This window comes from Schistocerca cancellata, chromosome 12 (genome assembly GCF_023864275.1).
Source record: "Schistocerca cancellata isolate TAMUIC-IGC-003103 chromosome 12, iqSchCanc2.1, whole genome shotgun sequence".
NCBI lineage: Eukaryota > Metazoa > Arthropoda > Insecta > Orthoptera > Acrididae > Schistocerca > Schistocerca cancellata.
In genome coordinates, this window is record NC_064637.1 from 117696183 (window position 1) to 117719621 (window position 23439).

General features: G+C 43.4%; 1 protein-coding gene and 1 pseudogene across 2 annotated transcripts in view; both read right to left on the reverse strand.

Moving 5' to 3' along the window:
* Positions 1-23439, reverse strand: part of LOC126109413 (angiotensin-converting enzyme-like) — a 312642-nt gene that overhangs the window by 212662 nt on the left and 76541 nt on the right. The gene's annotated exons all lie outside the window — the stretch shown is intronic.
* Positions 13847-13964, reverse strand: LOC126109988 (5S ribosomal RNA; annotated as a pseudogene).

Below are 23439 nucleotides of genomic sequence, written 5' to 3' on the forward strand. Positions count from 1 at the left end.
GGCTCGAACTCGGGTACCCTGCATGGCAGTCAGCCGCGTTGACTACCCAACTTCAGAGACGGACTGTTGCGTACGGGAATTATACTAACAGAACCGTTCAAAACGACTAGGACACAAGAGCCTCTGTAGGAGGTGAGAAATACTTTCAACGTGTAAAGATGGTACTTATTTGCACTTGTAAAAGTGAGCTATTACACACACACAAAAAGCAACACTTGGAGCTGTCAACTCTCTACCACACTGGAGAGGCTGTACCATGCGTAAGATGATGTCAATATGGATTCGAGAACATCGATTCCATTATATCGATTAAATATCCAGGCACAAAGTTGCAAAACGATATCAAATGGAATGCACTCGTAAGGTTCCTAGCATTTATCAGTGGCTGGAATGCTTGTTACATCATGAGGGATATACTGAATACCACTGTAATCTACAAATCCACCCGGAACATCGGGTCGGCCTTGGATGCTCTGAAACCGCTGTAAAAAGCAGGAATTTATACAGCTCTGCCAACATCTGAAAAGACCCAGAGGCTTAAACTGGTTCCCTCTGTAACAAAAATAGGTCACCTTGGTTTTACCGAGCTTCAGATATATCAACATACGAATACGTCAAGGACACATGGCAACAGGTTACTGTTCTAGACTTGATCATGATCAGTCCAATTCTATCTGAAGTATTCAAACCCACCTTGCAAGGTATACTGTGCATGTGTGGTAAGTGTCTCCACTCAGTGCAGCCCACTCTGCAAGTGTCAACAATTTCTGAATGGAAGAAATTTATGCAGTCTTCTAGTAACACAATTAATGATGATAGAAATGCAGTAACTATCTGGCCATTACTAATTCGCCACCAGGTGACAACAGTACAATTACGCGGCTTTACAATACGCTACCAGTGATAGCGGCAAGGTGCCACATTTACCAATCTAATCCCATTCCCACCAACACTACAAAGGTCACTGACAACATCACACTTGGAAATTAAACGCTTCTCAGTCATTGTTTATAGTAACATATTTTCAGCAATATCTCACTTAAAAACTGCAAGCCAGTACTCACTTAATAAATTGAAAATAACTGCACAATATAAACAGGAGCTGAGTGATATTATTGTGTCCACCCATCTGAGAGAAATAGACAGGAAATGCCGTCTACAAAGTGAAAAGCGAGCAGAGTTTGTGGTGAAACAAGTCGCCTTTCCCGGAAGAACGCTACAACTCCTGTAGAACAAGACCAAGAATCAGTTTCGCTTCTAGCACCTTAAAACAGTGTGCAGAGATTATGTAGACTCTGCTCATATTCTTTTGTTACTTTAGTATTACTCTGCTCATATTCTTTTCTTGCTTTAGTATTACTGTTACCTCATATCTTTATTCCATGTGAGGTTAAAGCACTTTATGGAAAATTAACACCCCAGGCCTTGTTTATGCGCTAAGGAGAGGGAGTCGGTATAACTTTATGAAACACCCTATAGTTGCTTCTTGTTTAATTTTGTACTCGGAAACATTTTCGCTAGAAGCTGCGGCTTTACAGTTATTCAAGAACATCAACGAATGACCTTCAAACATCTCCCACCCCCGGGCTCACACCCTACTGGTGGAGGTTTTTAGTATGTTGTTCATCGCACTCTCTCCTACCATCGTACAAAAATTTACGACCACACGAAATTTTCCCCTAATTTTCCTTCGTTGACTGGACTACACATGACAAAAGTTGTAAGATGTTGTGCAGAATGGGAAAATCAAGTGAATGAGGGTATGCAACGAAGAAACTTGAAAGAAAATGTATGCACAGATTGACGAGTCTGGATACGAGATTGCGAAAAACGACCTTAAAGACCTGTAGACAACTCACACAGAAGCGTGTGACGGACTCCTTACTCACCATTAGCCAATTCGATCTTCTCCACATCGACGGGAAGTTACACTCTAAACTTTCCTCCACATCCAGTCCAAGCCAACAATATATTGCATCAGTCCGATTCGCGCGATTTTTTCGTCGGTGTTTTAGTAAACATATCTGACTTAGAGATATTTGTACATTATTAGTCATATGGGATATTTAGTCTGTTGTCAGCTGTCAAAAAGGTTGCATGTGTTTTGGTATTATCGTCTGACATATTTTGTATAAAGATGGATCAGAGAATTTGTTTCAAATTTTTGCTATAAGAACGGAATGGAGTGCAGCAAAGGCTTTGAAACGTTAAATGTTGCTTTTGTTGGGTCGACTGTATTTGACGAGTGGAGTAAGTGTTCCGAAGAAGGCCGTGAAGATGTTAAAGATGACGAACGCCCTACATGTCCCAGGACATCATCAACTGATGAAATCGTGGTGAAAGTGAAACAAACGATTAACGAGGAACTGTTGAACTTCGAACGAAAACAGTGACAGGTTACTCGGGCGTGTTTAGATGGAGTCAACGACGATGCAGAACTCCTGAAACATTAGTTTACGTGTAAATTAACTCTCATTTGGATCGCCGAGAAAAAAAAATCGGGGTTTGTGGCGAAACAATTCATGATTTTTGCATCATGCTAATGCACCTGTTCACAGTTCGTTGTTTGTTCGTGAATTTTAGGCCAAAAACATTGTTGTGATGCTCCGGCCTCTCCATATTCGCCAGATATGGCCTCTTGTGAGTTTCTGTTCCCAAAACTAAAGAAAATCTGTGGTTTTAGTGGTTTTACAAGCACTAATAAGATCAAAAACATGCCGCTGAGAGAACTAAAAGCTGTCCCAAAGATAGAATTCCAGAACTTTTTAGCGTATTTGAGACAAAAAAGAAAAAAGCTTGCATAAGTCTACAATAATTAACTTTGCGGGGGGATGAAGACGGACAGATCAAATTCTTTCCAAAAAAGTGCTGTTGTTTTTTGAACACGCTTTATATTCTAAAAACATTAGGCTAGCATGAAAATTTATGATACGTGCCGAATGACGAAATTGAAACCCTGCTGTTTGCTAGCAATGTTACTGCCGACTAACCTATGCATTTACGATTTAAGACACTCTAACAGGTTCAGCTATGGCTGTAGGTCTGAACGCTGATTATGGGTGTGGGCGTAAAATGTCGAGCAGAGTATGTTCGCAGTACTTTGATGAAATTTCAGGAAGTTGTTAATAATACAGATTGCAGCGCCAGAGGTGGACACACAAATCTGGTCGGTGCTCCTTACCAAATAGTAGGTTGACGTTAAAAGTGAAAAATAAGGAGGCATTTGAAATGAGGGTCTATTGTTTTCTCGTCAAAATTCGACAGAAAGGATGACTGATAACTCAATAACTTCTGCGGCGCTTAAATAAAAATTTTGGGATGTCGACTGCAGTACACAAAAAAAACTATTTATGTGGGTCGTGTAGCGAAAAATTTGAACTACAGCTCAAGCAAGAGAACGTGGCACCTATCCGGAGGCTCATTGTCATCCTGACCCCCGGGCAAGTCCATTCCAAAAAAATGGTTCAAATGGCTCTGAGCACTATGCGACTTAACTTCTGAGGTCATCAGTCCCCTAGAACTTAGAACTACTTAAACCTAACTAACCTAAGCACATCACACACATCCATGCTCGAGGCAGAATTCGAACCTGCGACCGTAGCGGTCGCTCGGCTCCAAACTGCAGCGCCTAGAACCGCACGGCCACTCCGTCCGGCAGTCCATTCCATTGTACCAGTTTAGATGAATACTGCACTGCTCCATATTTCAATTTCAGTAGCATAAAAGGGCTACAACAGAATATTAGGATGCACAGGATATTCCTCGTTCACTAAAAAGGTAGAGGTTTCGTCTGGTCGTTGTTGAAGTTTGTGTTCTCTTGCAGACGACCTACCACTACAATTCGTGAGTAGTGCAGCTCGCCAGAGTAATCTATTCGATGATACACATTCAAAAAAGTTATGCAATGAGAACACAAAAATTTTAATCTTACCACGTTTATGAGTCTCCGTCAGACACCAACATAGCTGCTTACCTGCAACAAAGAAAGTACCATTTCAGTTCCTTTCACTGACAGACATAAAATGGGTAGTCTTACACGAGGTTGATTATGAAAAACCTGTCTTTACTCATTCGGTTTGGGGTTGTGCAGCTATATTTGGTGACCACATGCACCACCTGACGAGACCAGTGGAGCATTTAGAATGAGCCGTGGCGGTGTTGTGCTATCTTTGGATCCTCCGACTGACTGGCGCCCCGGTAGGGGGCGTGAGTGCCGCAATGATTCGCTCGAATTATTGCTTTGCAAGTGAGGAAAAAGGTGGGTTGACAGTGATACACAAAGTACCCTTCGCCACACACTGCAAGGTGGCTTGCGGAGTGCAGAAGTAGATGTAAATACAGACTGAAACAATTTAGAACATACTTTGAAAGATGTCCAGTATGAAACTTGCATCGACATGTCCAGCATGCGTGTCCAGTGCACTAACAGTCCGGCCAGCTCTCTCGGCTGTTGGGGAGTCTACAAGGCCTCCCGCACGTTACTTCACACCGTGAAGCAGCCATGTCGTAACTGGTACGCGGCACGCCTCTGGAATTTGTTCTAGCCGCTACGGAGGGTGTGACCCTGCAGTCAGTGTCGTAGCATATATTGAGGTTTCTGACCGATCCGTGTACGGGCGGATTCATGGTGAGACTTCTTGTGAACTATAATATGTCTAAATTTACGTCCACAGTATTTTCGCGAGATGTGCGCTAGAGGAAGCAATACCTCGGTCGACTCTTCTAGGATCGTACGCTCTCGGAACTTTAGCAATAAACCACACGCCGATGCAAAAAGCTTCTCTTGCAGCCTCTGCCACTGTAGTTTGTTGACTATCCCCGTGAGCTATCGCGCTTAGTAAATGCACTCGCAAGCAAACGCGCTGTGTCACTCCTCTCTAGTCCAGATCCCAGACTGACGAGTAGTTTTCAAATATTGGTAGATCGATGATTTTGTAAGCTCCCTCCTTTGTGGGGAGATTTCGCTCACTGAGGATTCTTCCAATGAATCTCAGTCTGGCATCTGCCTTACCTGAGACTAGTTTTATGTGGTCGTTCCACTTTAAATCCCTCCGTATGCGTACTTCAAGATATTTAATCGATATGACTGCTTTCAGTGATTGTTCTGAAAACATGTAATTAGACAATAAAGGTTCTTTCTGCCAATTTATGACAAATACGTTACATAAATTCGTTTACGTTGGGGTCAATTGCCACTCAGTGCACCAACGCTCCATCACATACGGGTCTTCCAGCAGTTTGCTAGAATTTCCTAGCGCTGCGACGTATCTGACACAACAGCACCATCCGCGAAAAGCCTCTGGAACTTTCAACGTAATCCTCTAGGTCATTTATAGGTATTTGCAACAGGAATAGTCCTACTGCACTTCCTTGCGACAACCTCTAAGTTACTTTTACGTCTGAAGATTTCACTTCATCAAGGTTGACGTGCTATCTTCTGTATCCTAGGAACTCTTTAATCTTACACAATTAGTCTGATATTCCATAGTAACACATTTTAACACTTTTTTAGGTTGCTTTCTTGTCTGATTTTCCGTTCGGTTCAGATACTGCAATTGGTTTTAAAATACGCTATGTGATCAGAAGTATCCTGACTCTTGGCTGAAAATGCCTTACAAGTTCATGGCCCCCTCCATCGCTAGTGCTGGAATTCAGTATGGTGTTGGCCCACCCTTAGCCTTGATGACAGCTTCAACCCTAGCAGGCACACGTTCAATCACGTGCTGGAAGGTTTCTTGGAGAATGGAAGCCCGTTCTTCATGGAGTGTTGCACTGAGGAGAGGTATCGATGTCGGTCGGTGAGGCCTGCCAAGAAGTCGCCGTTCCAAAACATCCCAAAGGTGTTCTATAGGATTCAGGTCAGGACTCTGTGCAGACCAGTCCATTACAGGGATGTAATTGTCGTGTAACCACTTCGCCAAAGGCCGTGCATTATGAACAGGTGCTCGATCGTGTTGAAATATGCAATCGCCATCCCCTAATTGCTCTTCAACAGTGGGAATCAAGAAAGTGCTTAAAACATCAATGTAGGCCTGTGCTGTGATAGTGCCACGCAGAACAACGAGGGGTGCAACCCAACTCGATGAAAAATACTACCACACCGTAACACCACCGCCTCCGAATTTTAATGTTGGCACTACACACGCTGGCAGATGACGTTCACCGGGCATTCGCCATACCCGCACTCCGCCATCCGATGGCCACACTGTGTACCGTGATTCGTCACTCCACACAACGTCTTTGCACTGTTCAATCGTCCAATATTTACGCTCCTTACGCCAAGCGAGGCGTCGTTTGGCATTTGCCAGCGTGATGTGTGGATTATGAGCAGCCACTCGAGCATGAAATCAAAGTTTTCGCACCTCCTGCCTAACTGCCATAGTACTCGCAGTGGATCCTGATGTAGTTTGGAATTCCTGTGTGATGGTCTGGAAAGATGTCTGCTTATTACACATTACGACCCTCTTCAACTGTCGGCGGTCTCTGTAAGTCAACAGACAAGGTCGGCCTTACGCTTTTGTGCTGTGCGTATCCCTTCACGTTTCTTCTTCACTATCACATCGAAAACAGTGGACCTAGGGATGTTTAGGAGAGTGGAAATCGCGCGTACAGACGTGTCCCATTCTGCTCTCTCACAATGTTTAATGACTACTAAGATCCCTGATATTGAGTACCTGGCAGTAGGTGGCAGCACAATGCACCTAATATAAAAGCGTATGTTTTGGGGGTGTACAGATGCTTTGATCACATAATGTAACTTCCCGATAAGCTATGGACTTGAAACTTTCAACACGGCTCGCAGCTGGATGCCAATGCGATGTATACTCGTTTCGTGCCTGGTGCGTGGCAGGGATTACCACTGCTGTTTGCCCTGTTTCCTGTTCCAGTTACGAATGTTTCGCGGTAAGAACGATTCCTGGTAAGTTCCCGTGCTAGTTCGAATCTCTCTAATTTTTACCTTCGCCGTCTTTCTGCGAAATATACGTAGGAGAAAAGGAGTTCACTTAGCCGAAAAAAAAAACTGAAATAAACCTGGAATTTGGCACATGTCTCTGTTGTAATATTATGAAAATGTTTGAAAGTGACTGAAAAATTTCCCATACACAAGACTAAAAAGCAGAAATCAATTATTGACTTACAAACTCTAACACAAAACTTTTTAAAAACAGATAAAAAAGTATAAAATAATTTCTCCTAGTCCCATACAGATAGTCTTGAAAATTTATGCTTATGAATTTTTAATAGCTATGACAGTATTTGAAAAATTTAGAAGGAAAGATGTGGGACGCACGCGTTAGACGTGTATAGAGTGACGCCTTTGTTGAGAAAACTCATGCAGCTGTTCATATCATTTGCAGTTCAAAAAAGGTTCAAATGGCTCTGAGCACTATGGGACTTAACTACTGAGGTCATCAGTCCCCTAGAACTTAGAACTACTTAAACCTAATTAACCTAAAGACATCACACACATCCATGCCCTAGGCAGGATTCGAACCTGCGACCGCAGCGATCGCGTGGTTCCAGACTGAAGCGCCGAGAACCGCTCGGTCACCCCGGCCGGCATTTGCAGTTCAAAATGGTTCAAATGACTCCGAGCACTATGGGGATTAACATCTGAGATCATCAGTCCCCTAGAACTTAGAACTACTTAAACCTAACTAACCTAAGGACATCACACACATCCATGGCCTAGGCAGGATTCGAACCTGCGACCGTAGCGGTCGCGCGGTTCCAGACTGAAGCGCCTAGAATCGCTCGGCCACTCCGGCCGGCATTTGCAGTTCAATAAAACTGATAGTGACTTGCGTGAACTATTCATGCATCATTTATCTACTGTATGCACACCACTTTTCCTTTTGTAATTTTACAAGTATTGTCACAGCTATTCATAATTCACAAGCTCAAATTTTCGGGGCTATCTCTATGTGGATTAGGAATCAGCATGGTGACAGGAGAAATTATTTTACGCTTTTCAGTCCGTTTTAAAACGTGTTATATTGAAAAAGTTCTTTAAATAATTATTTTTCATTAGGCTTCTATTTTATTGATGCGATACTAGACATATAGCAAAGGTAACAATATCCAAAAATTTGTATCAATCTCTGATATTTAATTAAATTATTTGCAAGTACTAAGTAGGTATAGCCTAAGTTTATAAATCATCTTCAAGAATAAAATTATGGGTATCAATAAAATAATTTTATTGCAAGCAATTACTTACATTTACAGCAAACTAGTGCCTTGAGGCATCTGTTGATGACATCATCAATGAAAGTTTCTGTGGGTTACTGTTCATTTTGTTTACTGAGATTTCTACACTGAAGCTGGAAACAGCACACATTCAGTGAGTGTCCTTAGAGCTTCGTAGCCAAAGTCGGGTTATAAGATACGAGTAAAAGAAGAAACATCAGAAGACGAACCTTCTGATTACAAGCAATGTACTTCACAGGTGGCAGGCATGCGGTCTACTACAGAGCCACGAAGATCGTCCAAAGTATGTCCTTACTTTAAGGTAAGCCTAATACTTGTTTCTGTTACTTTTTGTCCTCACTGGAAAACACTGTTTTCACTGTCCCATGCAATCTCTCAGAGCTTGTCAGCTTAATTACTTTTCTTTCCAGAGAAATCTGCCTCTGCTTGTTTAAAAAATCCTCACAGGTAAATATGACATTAGAGAAAAATATTTGTTTTGGTGTCTCGTGTAATCTCCCAGAGTTGGTCGGTTTAAATAATTTTCACCCTGTAGAGATGACTAGGGTGACATCCATCTCGTAACCGCATTCGTATTATGGAGCTCTGGTGCTGTTTACTCATTCTGACTCATTCGGCAGTTGCGGCTGAATGCGGAGATTAAAATTTTTGTTTGGGTTATTGTTCGCTTCCAGATCCATTCGTCCAGTGCTTGTTGGCGTATTTTCCGTATAGTCCCTCCATGGGAGTGTAACTCCTCGAAATATGGCTCGAGGATTACTTTCTTCGGCATATCTTCCGTCTATTTCGTTTCCAGTGATGCATGAATGCCCTTTGACGCACACGAAGTTTACGTCGTTGTTGTGATGTGTTTGTGCATCAAGCAAACGTTGCCAGAGGGCGCGGGTACGCTAGACTGGAGTCCAGTCTACTTTCTCCAGCGAGCAGCGGTACCGCGACCTGCATACACGGCGACACTTGTGGGCACCCCTGCTGGCCGCGCAGCGTCTTGAAAGCTGCGCGTTTCGTCTCACCGCTGTCTAGTAGACCACATCTTTCCTTGGTAACCTAGCGGCAATAGGATTCTTGTTTTTTTATATACGTATATATCTGTTTGTGGTACGTGAAGTTCAGAACTCAAATATCAATTTGAGAAGGACTTCTATGGATCTCTCAAAAATTCTCGAGAAACTAGACGTAGAAGTTTTACCAGTGTCTTTAATAGGCCTACCAAAAGACAGCAACATTAACACAAGTACTTCAGATCAGAGGTTCAAAACTGCCCCCACTGACTTGTAAACAGAGGTTACACCGGTGGGTCACGTTTTGTCTAACACATCAAAGACTGTGGGAGTGTGCCGGCCGGAGTGGCCGTGCGGTTCTAGGCGCTACAGTCTGGAACCGCGCGACCGCTACGGTCGCAGGTTCGAATCCTGCCTCGGGCATGAATGTGTGTAATGTCATTAGGTTAGTTAGGTTTAAGTAGTTCTAAGTTCTGGGGGACTGATGACCTCAGATGTTAAGTCCCATAGTGCTCAGAGTCATTTGAACTGCGGGAGTGCCCTTGATTCCCATTGCTGCTGTTACTAGTCGGGCAACCAGATACCCTTCTGATTCAACAGCGGTTTTCTAAACAAGGTTACATATCTCTTCACTCAGAAGAGTCCAGACGCTTCAGATCAGGGACTTGAGTACGCCACGGTACAGGACTACGTCTGCCAATCCACTTTTCGGAAACTGTCGGTTCAAGAACCGACATAGAAGACGACTGAAATATGCCGACGCCCCGCCATGTTGCAACCACATGCGCTGTCTTGTAGCGAGTGGCACGTCATCCAGCAACTCTGGCGAGAAAATTGTAATAATGCCTGTCATTTAACGGTCTAGGTAGGAGATACGGACCAGTTAAATAGTCACCAACAACATCTGCCCACACATTCACGTAGAACCGCAACTGACGAGTGCGAATAAACGTGGCATGTGGAATAATCTCACTCAAACCGCGCCATTTGTTGACGCTGATGACCCCCATCCCGCCCGAACGCTGCTTCATCTACAGGGTGAAAAGTATTTAAACCGACAAACTCTAGGAGGTTGTAGGGGACAACAAAACAAATATTTTTCCCTAATGTCATTTTTTCCTATGAGGAGTATTTAAACCGGTAGAGGAAGATTTCTCTGGCGGCAAATTAATTAAACCAACAAACACTTTTCCATTTTTTATGACCAAGAGACAACACATTAACACAACCCAATTTCAAGTACAGCAGATTTTCAAAAAGGTTACACCGTCGATTCATGTTCTGTCTGACAGGGGCAAAAACCCCAGGAGTATCCTGAATTGTTCCTGCTGCTGCTACTATCCGGGCAAACAGATCCTCTTCTGATGCAACAGGAGTTCCGTAAACAAGGTTGCACATCTCTCCCCACACAAAAAAGTCCATAGGGGACATATCTGGGGATCGAGCAGGCCATGGTACAGGACCACCTCCACCAATCAGGGTTTCTGGGAACCTTCGGTCCAGGAATCGACGCACACGACGACTGCAATGTTCCGGCGCCCCGTCATGTTGGAACCACATGCGTTGTCTTGTAGGGAGCGGGACGTCTTCCAGCAATTCTGGCAATGCTCTGGCGAGAAAATCGTAATAGTGCCGGCCATTTAATGGCCTAGGTAGCAGATACGGTCCAATTAAACAGTCCCCGACAACACAGAACCACACATTAACGAAGAACTGTACTTGATGGGCGCTAGTAAGTGTGGCACGTGGGTTGTCCTCACTCCAAACATGCGAATTGTGCATGTTGAAGACTCCATCACGCCCGAACGTTGTTTCATCGGTAAACAACACAGAGGATGGAAATGTAGGATGAATTTCACACTGTTCCAGGTACCACTGCAAAAACTGTGCTCTGGATGGATAATCAACTGGTTCCAGGTTGTGGACACGCTGTAAGTGAAATGGACGTAACAATTGTTCTCCAAGGACTGTTCTCACATTTGTCCGATTCGTCCCCATGTTACGTGCAATTGCACGAGTGCTGATTGAAGGATCCCGCTCCACATGCTGCAAGACAGCTTCCTCAAATTGCAGCGTTCTTACCGTGCGACGACGTCCCTGTCCAGGTAATCTGCTAAATGACCCGGTCTCAGGCAGACGTTGGTACACAGCAGCAAAGGTCATATGGTGCGCGATACGGCGATTAGGATATTGTTGTTGATAAACCAGCTGTGCAGCTAGTCCGTTGTGGTGCGCTACGTAGCACTCACCAACCATATCAGTGTACTCACTTCAGGTGAATCGCTCCATTAGTAAACAGAGACAATACACTACTACACTGGTGGACAGCAGTTGCCTACAACTGAAGAGAGTAATACGCCCTCTAACAACTGAAGATCGTAATACGGCCTCCAACAACTGAAGAGCATAATACGACCTCCGCCGGTTTTAATACTCCTCATAGGAAAAAATGAATTAGGGAAAAATATTTGTTTTGATGTCCCCTACAACCTCCCAGAGCTTGTCGGTTTAAATAGTTTTCAGCCTGTATAAACAGCACAGAGAGCAGGTATATAGGATGCATCCGACACTCTTCTCGACACCACTGTGAAGACTGTGATCTCAGTGGATAATCATCTAGTTCCAGGTTGCGCATAGACTGTACATGAAATGTATTATCAATTGCTCATCAAGGACATTTCTTACATTCGTCTGATTCTTTCCCATGTTACGCGTAATTGCACGCGTGTTGAGAGCGATTTACGTCCTCTACTGGATTAAAAAAAGTTCATTGGCAATTGTGACATTAGAGAAAAATGTTTGTTTTGGTGTCCCGTGCATCCTCCCAGAGTTTGTCAGCTTAAGCACTCTGATGGAAAAAGTCGCAACACCAAAAAAGTAATTAATGTAGAGTAATGAAATTTCGGTAATACATTTGTCTAGATACCATTTAAGTGATTAAACGCAAGCGTGAGATAAACCATTGCAAATGTAAAATGACGGTACATTATTAATCGGTGTAACTGCCTCAATGTAGAGCGCAAGCATGCAAATGTGCATTCATTGTGTTGTACAGGTATCGGATGTCAGTTTGTAAGATGGGGTTCGATGCCCTGAACTTGGTCGGTCACTACAGGGAGGGTTAATGTTGGTTGTGGGTGGCGTTGGAGTTGTCCGATGATGTGTTCGCTTGGAGACAGATCTGGTGATCGAGCAGGCCGAGGCAACATATCGACACTCTGTAAAACATGTTGGGTTACAACAGCGGTATGTGGACGGGCGTCATCCTGTTGGAAAACACTCCCTGGAGTACTGTTCATGAATGGCAACACAACAGGCCGAATTACCAGACTGACGTTCAAATCTGCAATAACGGAGCATGGGAAAACCACGATAGTGCTCCTGCTGTTACACGAAATCGTACCCGAGACCGTAACTCGAATTGTAGGTCCAATGTGTCTGGCACGAAGACATGTTGGTTTCAGGCCCTCAAGTGCCTTCTTTCTAATCAACAGACCCCTGTCACTGGCTCCGAGGCAGAACCAGCTTACATCAGAAAACAAAACAGACCTCCAGCCTGCCCTCCAATGGGCTCTCGCTTGACACCAGTGAAATCGCAAATGGCAATGGTTTAGGGTCAGTGGAATGCACGCTACAGGGTGTCCTCTGGCTCGGAGCTGTCCTTAAAGTAACCGATCTGTAACACTTCGCTGTGTCAGTGAGGTGCCAACTGCCGGTCAAATTGCTGCTGCAGATGCAGTACGATACGCCAGAGCCTTACTCCAGAGACGATGGTCATCCCTCGAAGTCCAGTCTTCTTGCGACCGTACATTCTCCTGACCACCGCTGCAATCAATCATGTACAGTGGTTGTATCCTGGTAAATCTTTCCGCAATATCGAAGGAGGAGCATCCAGCTTCTTAAAGCCCTATTACACTACCTCGTTTATCTCGGTGGGGTATCGATAAAGGGGTCTTTGTCGCTTTAAAGGCATTCTTGACTGACATCAACTCATCACGTCCAACCTCAAAGCTAACTAACGCTCACTACCATCAAACGTATATCTAAAGCCAACATGATTTGCATCCTCATTGCGCCACTATTAGCGCCACTCTTGTGCGAAATTTCAATAGGCGTCATCTTTCAGATGTAGAAACACGCCTAGCAAATTTCGTTTATGTCGCATTATTTCTTCTTGATGTTGCGATTTTTTTCCGTCAGTGTGTTTTTTACCACGTACATAATTAAAGTTATAGATTCCCCAGTGAATGGTCATGACAGTGCAAAGAATTTGATTCAAATCATGTGATATTAGCAACCACTAAACTCCGAATATAGAAAAGCAAATTATATAGCAAACTGAACCAGCCTAAGATACGTAACTTACATCCATTTCTGTCCAGTTCCAGCTGCTGGGATAGTGTTAGTAAGGCAGTAGTTGAGCTTAAACTAGTAATGCGCTCCGTCTTCAGGCCACAAGTGGCCCATTGGGACCATCCGACCGCCGTGTCATCCTCAGATGATGCGGATAGGAGGGGCGTGTGGTCAGCACACCGCTCTCCCGGTCGTTATGATAGTTTTCTTAGACCGGAGCCGCAACTATTATGTCGAGTAGCTCCTCAATGGCATCACGAGGCTGAGTGCACCCCGAAAAATGGCAACAGCGCATGGCGGCCCGGATGGTCACCCATCCAAGTGCCAGCCACGCCCGACAGCACTTAACTTCGGTGAGCTGACGGGAACCGGTGTATCCACTGCGGCAAGGCCGTTGTTTAAACTGGTAAAGGATCTTATAAATTCTGCTTGTAATCAGGCTCTCTTCCTGGTCAAACAACAGAGCGACAACTTCTGATGTAGGTCGTCTTTTGTTGTGTGGTGGCGTTAGTTCTTACGGTGAGTGTTGTCTTTCTGAGGATATAAATTTCGTTGCACTTCGCTCCCTCGTTGCGTTTGTATTCTGAAAATTCCGGCGTGTTCACCTGTCGAAAACTCGGCGGTGGTCAAAGACGTCACGCTTTGCCGGAAACAGTAAGGGCCACTGAGATGATGGATGACTACACTCCACATGCTGACATTGAGCCTCTGTTGATGACACTCTTTTCGCTTTTCATGGGCGTTTTCATAAGCTCAGACATGATTGTTACGATAACTGAAGATCCAATCACGTGAAAAGCTAGCCTCATCAGTGAATAGCGTAAGTTCGTATCGTTTTCCATTAGTAAACACAACAGATAAACATAACAGCGACTTTAGTCATCAATAATATATTTTTCCTCACTGTTTATAACAGCCTACAAACGCTGGGGTAACTTTCCGATTCCACGACTGTAGAAATCAAGTTGTTTTGAGGCGAAGTATTCGTCCAGCCATGTTCGGAGCGCATGTTCATCCGGAAAGGAAGTTCCTTGAAGGTTGTTCGATAGAGAGCGGAAAAGGTGAGAATCTGACGGCACAAGATCAGGCGAATAAGGTGCGTGCGGAATGACTTCCTAACTACTGTATAATGTTTTTTGTCGATCTAGCGTTATCGTGGAGTAGTGTTATCGTGGAGTACCATCGCTTCGCGCTGTCTTCTTCGTCGTTAGTCTTGGATTGCTTCTGTAAGACGTCTCACTTGTTGACAATAAATGTCGGCAGAGATGGCTACAGCGTGGGGAAGCACTTCGTTGTACACCACACAGTCGCTGTTACATAACATTATCTTCTGTGGATGGGCGCAGTTCTTTGTAATGGGAATTGATGCTTTGCTTGGGTTCAACCTTTACTTTTTCTTCTTTATATCAGCATAAAGACACAATTTCTCGTCGCCAGTAACGATACAGTATGGGAACGGTCGGTGTTATTCATGAGCCAGTTGACGAAGAGCAAGCACAGATGCACATACGGCAACCCGCTGATTTTTGTGATTTTGGCTCAGAATATGCGGTACCTGTCACCCGGTTTTTGAACCTTTCCCATGAAAATGTCGCACGATGGTGGATCACAATCCATCATGTTTGTCAGTTATCGAGTACAATGACATGCATCATTGTGGATTAATGAGTTTAAACGATCTTCATCAAATTCCGGTCTTCTTGAACGTGGAGAGTCATTAATGCCAAAACGATCCTCCTTAAAACGAAAAATGTATTTTCTTACCGTGCTCTGTCCAATGACATTATCCCCATACACTGTGCAAATGTTCCTGGCTGCATCCGCGGCTGTCACCCCTCTACTGAAGTCGAACAGAAGAATACGTCGGAAACGTTCCGGTTTCTCTATTTGGCACTCCATTTTCTAGCATCCACAGTCCACTCATTATCTCTAAATGACAAAATGGCAATATGTAAACTCAAATAGCAACAGTGAACTACAAATAAAAAACAATGAAATCGATAACTAAACCCATAGCAACCGGAAAACCAACATGCAGAAGGAACGCTTTAGGAATTTATGCACCACCTAATACTTGGTCGGAATACCAGTTCTGGGTGCAGGTCTCTCTTTCTTTTTTTTTTCACGTCCGGAATCGAACCCGGGGCCCCGTGATCACGTGTCAGTAACGCTAAGGACAAGTCCGCTGCTAACGTGCGTGTACATAACGTTATTCTTGGCTGAAAGTTGCCTCATTTAATCCTTGTTCTTGTTGAAGGTGGTACGGGTACACGAGAGTGGTTCAAATGGCTCTAAGCAATATTGAACTTAACATCTGAGGTCATCAGTCCCCTAGACTTAGAACTACTTAAACCTAACTAACCTAAGGACATCACACACATCCATGCCCGAGGCAGGATTCGAACCTGCGACCGTAGCGGTCGCGCGGTTCCAGACTGAAGCGCCGAGAACCGCTCGGCCACATCGGCCGGCTGTACACGAGATTCTCATGAAGAATGTTCCAGTTCGTCATGTGATAAGTGCCTTCCATACTCGTTCTCATGCGACGGATCGCTTATGTCCAACGCTATAAGCTGTTTTTAATAATAGAACAGGCGCTCTAATCCGCAAGTTTTTAGACAGTTAGTGTGGAGGCTGAGGAACTACCCGCGGTGGGGGCTTTTCTGTGTATTACATGGCTTAAAACTGTTTGAGAATGATGTAATTACTCGATCTTGTCACTGACAGCGACAATTATGCAGCGGTGGTCGAGGAACGTCCGTCTGCGCCAGTGGTCGTCTCAAAATATTTGAAAATATTGTTAAAAACCCAGTCACGTATTGTCTTGTTAAGAAAGATGTCTGGTATTCGCTGTACACCCCACACTAAATTTACTTGATTTCAATTTGAAGCGAAATATTACTGAAAGTTATGGAATTATGGCGCGAGAAATGGTTAATATCGAGTATAGATTTAAGTGTCAGGAAGTCGTTTCTGAAAGTATTTGTATGGAGTGTAGCCATGTATGGAAGTGAAACATGAATGATAAATAGTTTGGACAAGAAAAGAATAGAAGCTTTCGAAATGTGGTGCTACAGAAGAATGCTGAAGATTAGATGGGTAGATCACGTAACTAATGAGGAGGTATTGAATAGAATCGGGGAGAAGAGGAGTTTGTGGCACAACTTGACTAGAAGAAGGGGTCGGTTGGTAGGACATGTTCTGAGGCATCATAGGATCATCAATTTAGTATTGGAGGGCAGCGTGGAGGGTAAAAATCGTAGAGGGAGACCAAGAGATGAATACACTAAGCATATTCAGAAGGATGTAGGTTGCAGTAGGTACTGGGAGATGAAGCTGGCACAGGACAGAGTAGCATGGAGAGCTGTATCAAACCAGTGTCAGGATTGAAGACCACAACAACAACAACAATAACCTACTTGAATGCAACAGATTGCTACCCAATCTGTTAAAAATCGCCGTGAATAAAAATGGGACTTTCCGGTGCTCATAGCTCCGGTTCTATTGGTGACAGAAAGGTAGTCTCAATTGTTTTGGATAGCCCTTGTGGTGGGGACCATTTGTATACCCAACAAAAGGATTGTTTTAGTGTCACTATCCTACACTATAGGGTCAAACTACGAATATTACTAACTTCTCCCCGCTTAGGCGAATGGAGCAAATCGGTTGGTTCTTTTTGCATTTGATGTCGTCTACGGTGAGCTTCATGAGACGTTTGGAGGCACCGTTAGTTCATGTGCGGATCCTCGGAAAACACCACAAAAATGGCTTGTTATTACTCATCCGAGAACGCAGACAAGGCGATGCACAGCAAATGGCAGTCGTTTTTACCATGTATTTCTAAGATCCCGTTCTCGAACAATATTAAAAGTTTTCATCATATCTTTCACCGTTTCCAAGATACAGAAGTTCAAAATTTATCCTACTTGTACATGGAAAATACGCACTTAAAATCCAATGTGTGGCGAAATCGCACAGTAGTTTATAAAGAGACGTAGCACGGAGAAATATGCTGTAAAGTGTTTCCGTTATCATCTGGGAACCACATGTCGTAGCACTGAAGCACATGCAAAATTTCTGTTCACGTAAAATTCGTTATGAGGCGTCAAATTAGTTTTGCGTGATTTCAATTTCACGTCAGTCAAGTATCTAAATTATACTGAGCAATGCATTTTTTTTTCGTATGAGTGACATGCCCTGCTGCAGTAGGGTAAAGAAAGGAACCAGCGGAAAAATGCTCCTATCGGAGCAGAAAAAATGTGAGAATGTTTCCGTTTATTTTAAACGATTATAACTGAAAAGTGGGGCACAGCTGCCGTAGGACCCTTAAAAATTTTTCCAAAAATTTTGGTATGCAAACATACCAGCGCTTTTTTGTGCTCAGAGAGAAGAAGACAGTGGCCGTGGCAAAGCGATGGAAAAGTAATAAATAATGGAAGACAGTAGACAGTGGTTGTGTTACAGAAAGAGCGAAGGAGGCAATTGCTGTGTGAGAGAAAGAGAGGGACACAATGGCGATGGAACAGAGCAGACAACGGCACAATAGTAAAGGAAACACTGCCAGTGGGAGAGCAATAAAGAGAAGCAGAAAGTGGAAGTGGGCGAGAGTCAGTGATAATGAGGGACAGAGTGTACGACAATGACAACGAAGAAGAAAGAGATAGTGACAGTAAGAAGAGACAGCAGAAGTGGGACGGGCAGTGGCAGCGAGAGAGAGCAACAGGGACACTGTGACAGTGAAAGGACAGAACGAAGGAAACGCTGGCTGTGACGCAGAAGACGAGTTGGGCTGAATGAGTGAGGGAGAATGGGCAAGTGGGAGTGGATGGGTGTGAGTGACTTACAGCGATGGACTGGTGGGTGTGAGTGAGTTACAGTTGGGGGAGCTTGTGGGAGTTTGAAGTGAGTTGCATGTTAAAAATAGTGCAACAATGTTCACATGCCAAAATTTTTGAGAAAATTTTACAAGTGTCGAGGAAAGTAGGAGACTAATAAATAAACAGGAACATATTCGCGTTTTTTGTGCTCCGACAGTAGTATTTATCCGCTGGTATATGCAATAATAATAAGAAGAATCGCTTATACCGCTACTGATTTACTGAAATTGTTGACTTGTGGTTAACTGTGGACTTTATGGAGTGAATTTATTAATGTGTTTGGTTGGTGGAAGTCTTATATTGAGAAGGAACATTCCTTATTGAGTGTCAAAATATTTACGTCAAAGTGACAGACTGTTTATTCGTTAAAAGAGATACAGGTTCTGGGAAGCGGAAATTTTTAGCAGTCGCGGTAGTTCTGGTTTCTTCTCAGGCTGAATACGAAGTCAGACAATTGGAGAGAGTATCGAGGGCTAGTTAACTGAGATAGTTAACAAATTACCAGGCCCCTTTGTGTAGCGTCCACTCGGATCGATAGCTCTAACTAGGCGCATCCAAGTTCGTAAGGGCTGTTAGTGAATTTCGATTAAACCACTCAGGATAAATAAAGGCGCATCGATAGTTGGTACACCACACTCTCCATGCACTAGTTGATGGAGTACCACCCACAGCACGAAGAACCCGTTCTTCAGTCTCAGGCGTTCGTACATCGCATGGTCTCCCACCATCTGCAATTCTCTCCTCAAATGAGCCTGTCTCTCGCAACCGGTGGTAGAGTCGTACAAACTTTCTTGCCAACGTAACTGCCTCCCAGGGCAACGTATAGCACCCAAATCTACGTGTTTGTCCGCATTCCCATCTGCTGGGCCGTAGATGTAGTGCATACTCATCATTTCAGAAACTCAATACACTGTCGGGATGTATTGTAATGGAAGTTCCTCTAAAACTGAACAGAGGCCAATCAGACAAGTAAACAAATGCCGAGACCAACTGTAAACAAAAAAGTGAGTGAAAATGCAGGTTTGAGGTAAATTACAAGTCAGAAGTCACTATGGGAAATTCCTTTCATATCTTCATAAAGAAGGATTTTCGGATCCGTGTTCATATGAACATTTCGTAACGTTTTTATGTGAACAATAAACCCCTAAAGTCTATGGCATGTACTCCCTGTATTTCACAGATGTCAGAATTTCCCTCAAGTATAATTATATTTTATGATTCCAAGTACGCTGATTGCTTTCATTTTTCAGTAGGCCTATTTCAGCTGAATTGCCATCATCAGGGTATGTCGGACGGTAAAGCGATATCGATGATTCTGACACTGTCAATTTGTTTGCTAGTTACGTTCCGTTGGTGTTACTTCATGGAGTCTGAGATTATATTCTTTATACCTGTAACTTCGTGACAGCTTGTTTGACAGACAACACAACGATATTCTATATCTGATCTAAATGGTTACTCTGCAACTCACGCTTAAGTGCCTGGCAGAGGGTTCATCGAACCACCTTCGCAATAATTCTCTATTATTCCACTCTTGAACTGGTAAGGATCCCACACCGCGCAGCAATACGCCAATAAAGGACGGACAAGCGTAGTGTAGAAAGTCGCTTTAGTAGTTCTGTTGCATGTTCTTTAGTGTTCTGCCAATATAAATGTAATCTAGTGTTCGCCTACCCCATTACATTTTCTGTGTGTTCTTCCCAACGGATCTTTCTACAAGCGAGCAGTTGTATATTATAGCCAAGTATGGAGCTACTGCATCAGCAAACTCTGAAAGGAACCTAATTGGCATACAGTCTAGAACGGAAGACTTGCCTTTGTTGTATTTTTATTTATCTGTAAACAAGGTGTTAAGAAAATCCCGATATACAGAATATAATCTGAGAACTACATAAAGTAATAAGTTAGATAAGGTGGTAACTAACTATTATTACTACAATAACGCCAACGGAACGTAACTAACAAGCAAATAGAGAACTACCGATATCGCGTGAACGTCAAAACCATCAGATATAATCTGATGACAGATTCAAATGGTTCAAATGGCTCTGAGCACTATGGGACTCAACATCTTAGGTCATAAGTCCCCTAGAACTTAGAACTACTTAAACCTAACTAACCTAAGGACATCACACACACCCATACCCGAGGCAGGATTCGAACCTGCGACCGTAGCAGTCCCGCGGTTCCGGACTGCAGCGCCAGAACCGCATGGCCACCGCGGCCGGCGAATCTGATGACAGTTCAACCGAAATTAGCCTATTGTAAAATAAAAGCAATCACTTAGCAGCGTACTTCGAATTATAAAAATATAATTATACACTGTCGTTGAGAGACATCTTCTACGCAGCGGGCCCAGAAGAATAAAAAAAATCGCCCAGTAATTTGTGAAATCGTCAAGTAATCTGTTTCTAATAGAGCAGTTCCTCACAGATCATACGCAACTGCGACGTCCTTAGATTCAGATTTATGACATGTGATGCGCTCTTGATTGTTTTTCAAGTACTTTGCATTGAATTACTAAAAACATATAGAAGGACAAGAATTTAATTTTTTAAGGCACTTCGCTCGCCACATTTCTTAATTGTAAGAATTACGCTTATCAGAGTCTTGAGAAAATCAATGAGTCTAGAGTTCGTTGACGGCGCCTGTTTCCTAGGCCAAAGCGTTGAGCATTACCTTGAAGGTACTCGCAGATCAAATTTGTGAATCCTACTACCATAGTACGCCGTGGCCAAACAGGTTGCAGATGTAACCGAGATTGGTGCAGTTCCTCTTCGTAACCAAAAACCAGCCATCACTGAGTTTCGCGCATTCCTGTTTCCGAATAAAACTGTTTGCTTGAGTAGCAGCCTCTGTCTCGCGTCCGTTCAACCTACTGTGCAGTATCTGCTTGTGCTTGCCAGAGCCTGAGTCTTATCAGATGGAACGCTGTGGTTTCCTACCACAAGGCGTGTCCCGTCGCAGCTGATTTATCCACTTCCTTCCTTGACTGTTGTCCGCAGCTCGTGGTCGTGCGGTAGCGTTCTCGCTTCCCACGCCCGGGTTCCCGGGTTCGATTCCCGGCGGGTCAGGGATTTTCTCTACCTCGTGATGACTGGGTGTTGTGTGCTGTCCTTAGGTTAGTTAGGTTTAAGTAGTTGTAAGTTCTAGGGGACTGATGACCATATATGTTAAGTCCCATAGTGCTCAGAGCCATTTCCTTGACTGTTGTCTTTATGCTCCTGTGATCGCTTTTCCACGTCCTGTTATCGAAATACCTAAGACCAGTAGAGAATGTCCGCCAACCGTTAAAGAAGCCTAGATGTGTAGAGTACTTAGTTTTGGTCTGATGGACATGCGTTCTATGAAGAGAACGATAGAGAAATGAATTTTAATTTTTCTTCATTTCTTTGTTTTCGCTGCAGAGGACTCCTCGACTTGAGGGCAATGCCCCTATTACCCCAACTTGTTTTAGCCCCTACTGTTTATTTAGTCGTCCATACAGTCATTGGTTTCAGCTCCCTTAATATAAAAAAAAGCATATTTACTTGTTCTAATACTACATTATTTCCGCCATCTGACAGTAAACTAGTGTTAATTATTTCACAAAATCATAATTTAGCCTTCTTGACATGGCAAAGCTGCAGCCACGTCTGAAATAAGTTCGCCCATTTAACTGATTAGAATCGTTTTAATGCTAACATTTTAGGTTATTTAATGGGGGGTTCTGGTCGAGACGTAAAAAAATGGCCGAGTTCTCTTAGCTATTTGTGAAACGCATAAAAATCGAAAATTCTTAAATTAGAATGAATCCGAAGTGCCATAACTATGGGGTCTTGAAAAATACGTAAAAATATGGCAGCCATATGAAAAACGTGTCAGTTTCTTGGCATGTTTTTTTAAGTTCCAATGTTTAAAGAAAAATATTTAAAATTCGATTTAAAAATAGCTCTCGCTAAGGCCCTCTAAATTTAATTATCTTTCATTTTAAGAAAATCTAATTGATCGGTTAATCTGTCGAGGGGTCTAGAGAGATTCGCGCACTGTAATTTTGTTTCGAGAAAAACACATTTGAAGTTTGGAGTAACCAAGAAACGATGTTTCAAGAAATACGGTTAATCTGCTAGCCGAGGACCACACAGGCCTGCTTCCTCTTCATCAGACATGCTCTGCTTTTCCCAGTCCGGTTTCTTCCTTATAACAAACTGAGACATTCCTTGTTCCGCGTCCGCAGCTCGTGGTCGAACGGTAGCGTTCTCGCTTCCCGCGCCCGGGTTCGATTCCCGGCGGGGTCAGGGATTTTCTCTGCCTCGTGATGACTGGGTGTTGTGTGATGTCCTTAGGTTAGTTAGGTTTAATTAGTTCTAAGTTATAGGGGACTGATGACCATAGCTCTTAAGTCCCATAGTGCTCAGAGCCATTTGAACCTTGTTCCGCGGCGGCCACGCGTCTCCTGCCAGACAACGTCGCCAAGTTTTTGCAGCCCTTCCCTGTGACAATTCCGACGACGTTCATGGTCTTCAGAACACATGAAAAACTTTCGTTGAATATAAACGAGATGCGGGTGGTCTAAATGTCACTTCCACGTAATTGTGTGCAGAGGAAATACGGTACGAGATATTCACGAATGTTGCAACCAATCGTATAGAAGAAAGGAAATGGATTTTAAAATCCATTGAAACAATAAATTACTGCAACCGAACACATTTACTACGCGTTTCAGCGCAGCTTCATCAGAAGGATTTATTTTAATTAATTAACTAAGCCACAGACGCTTTGGATATACAACTTTTGTGTGCAACCTGGCAGCACAAGGCAAAAATTTGTGTCGATACTTTGATTGTATGGGTGAACAGTAATTTAAGGGGAGGTCCTGGTCGAGACCGATAAAAAATTAAATTTTTAACATAATTTTCATCCCTGATTTTTATAATATATATAAAATGTGAAAGCGTTTTAGAAGTTACAGCGTGTTGAACGAGACCGTGCGCCGAGCGAAATATAGGCAGCTGTAG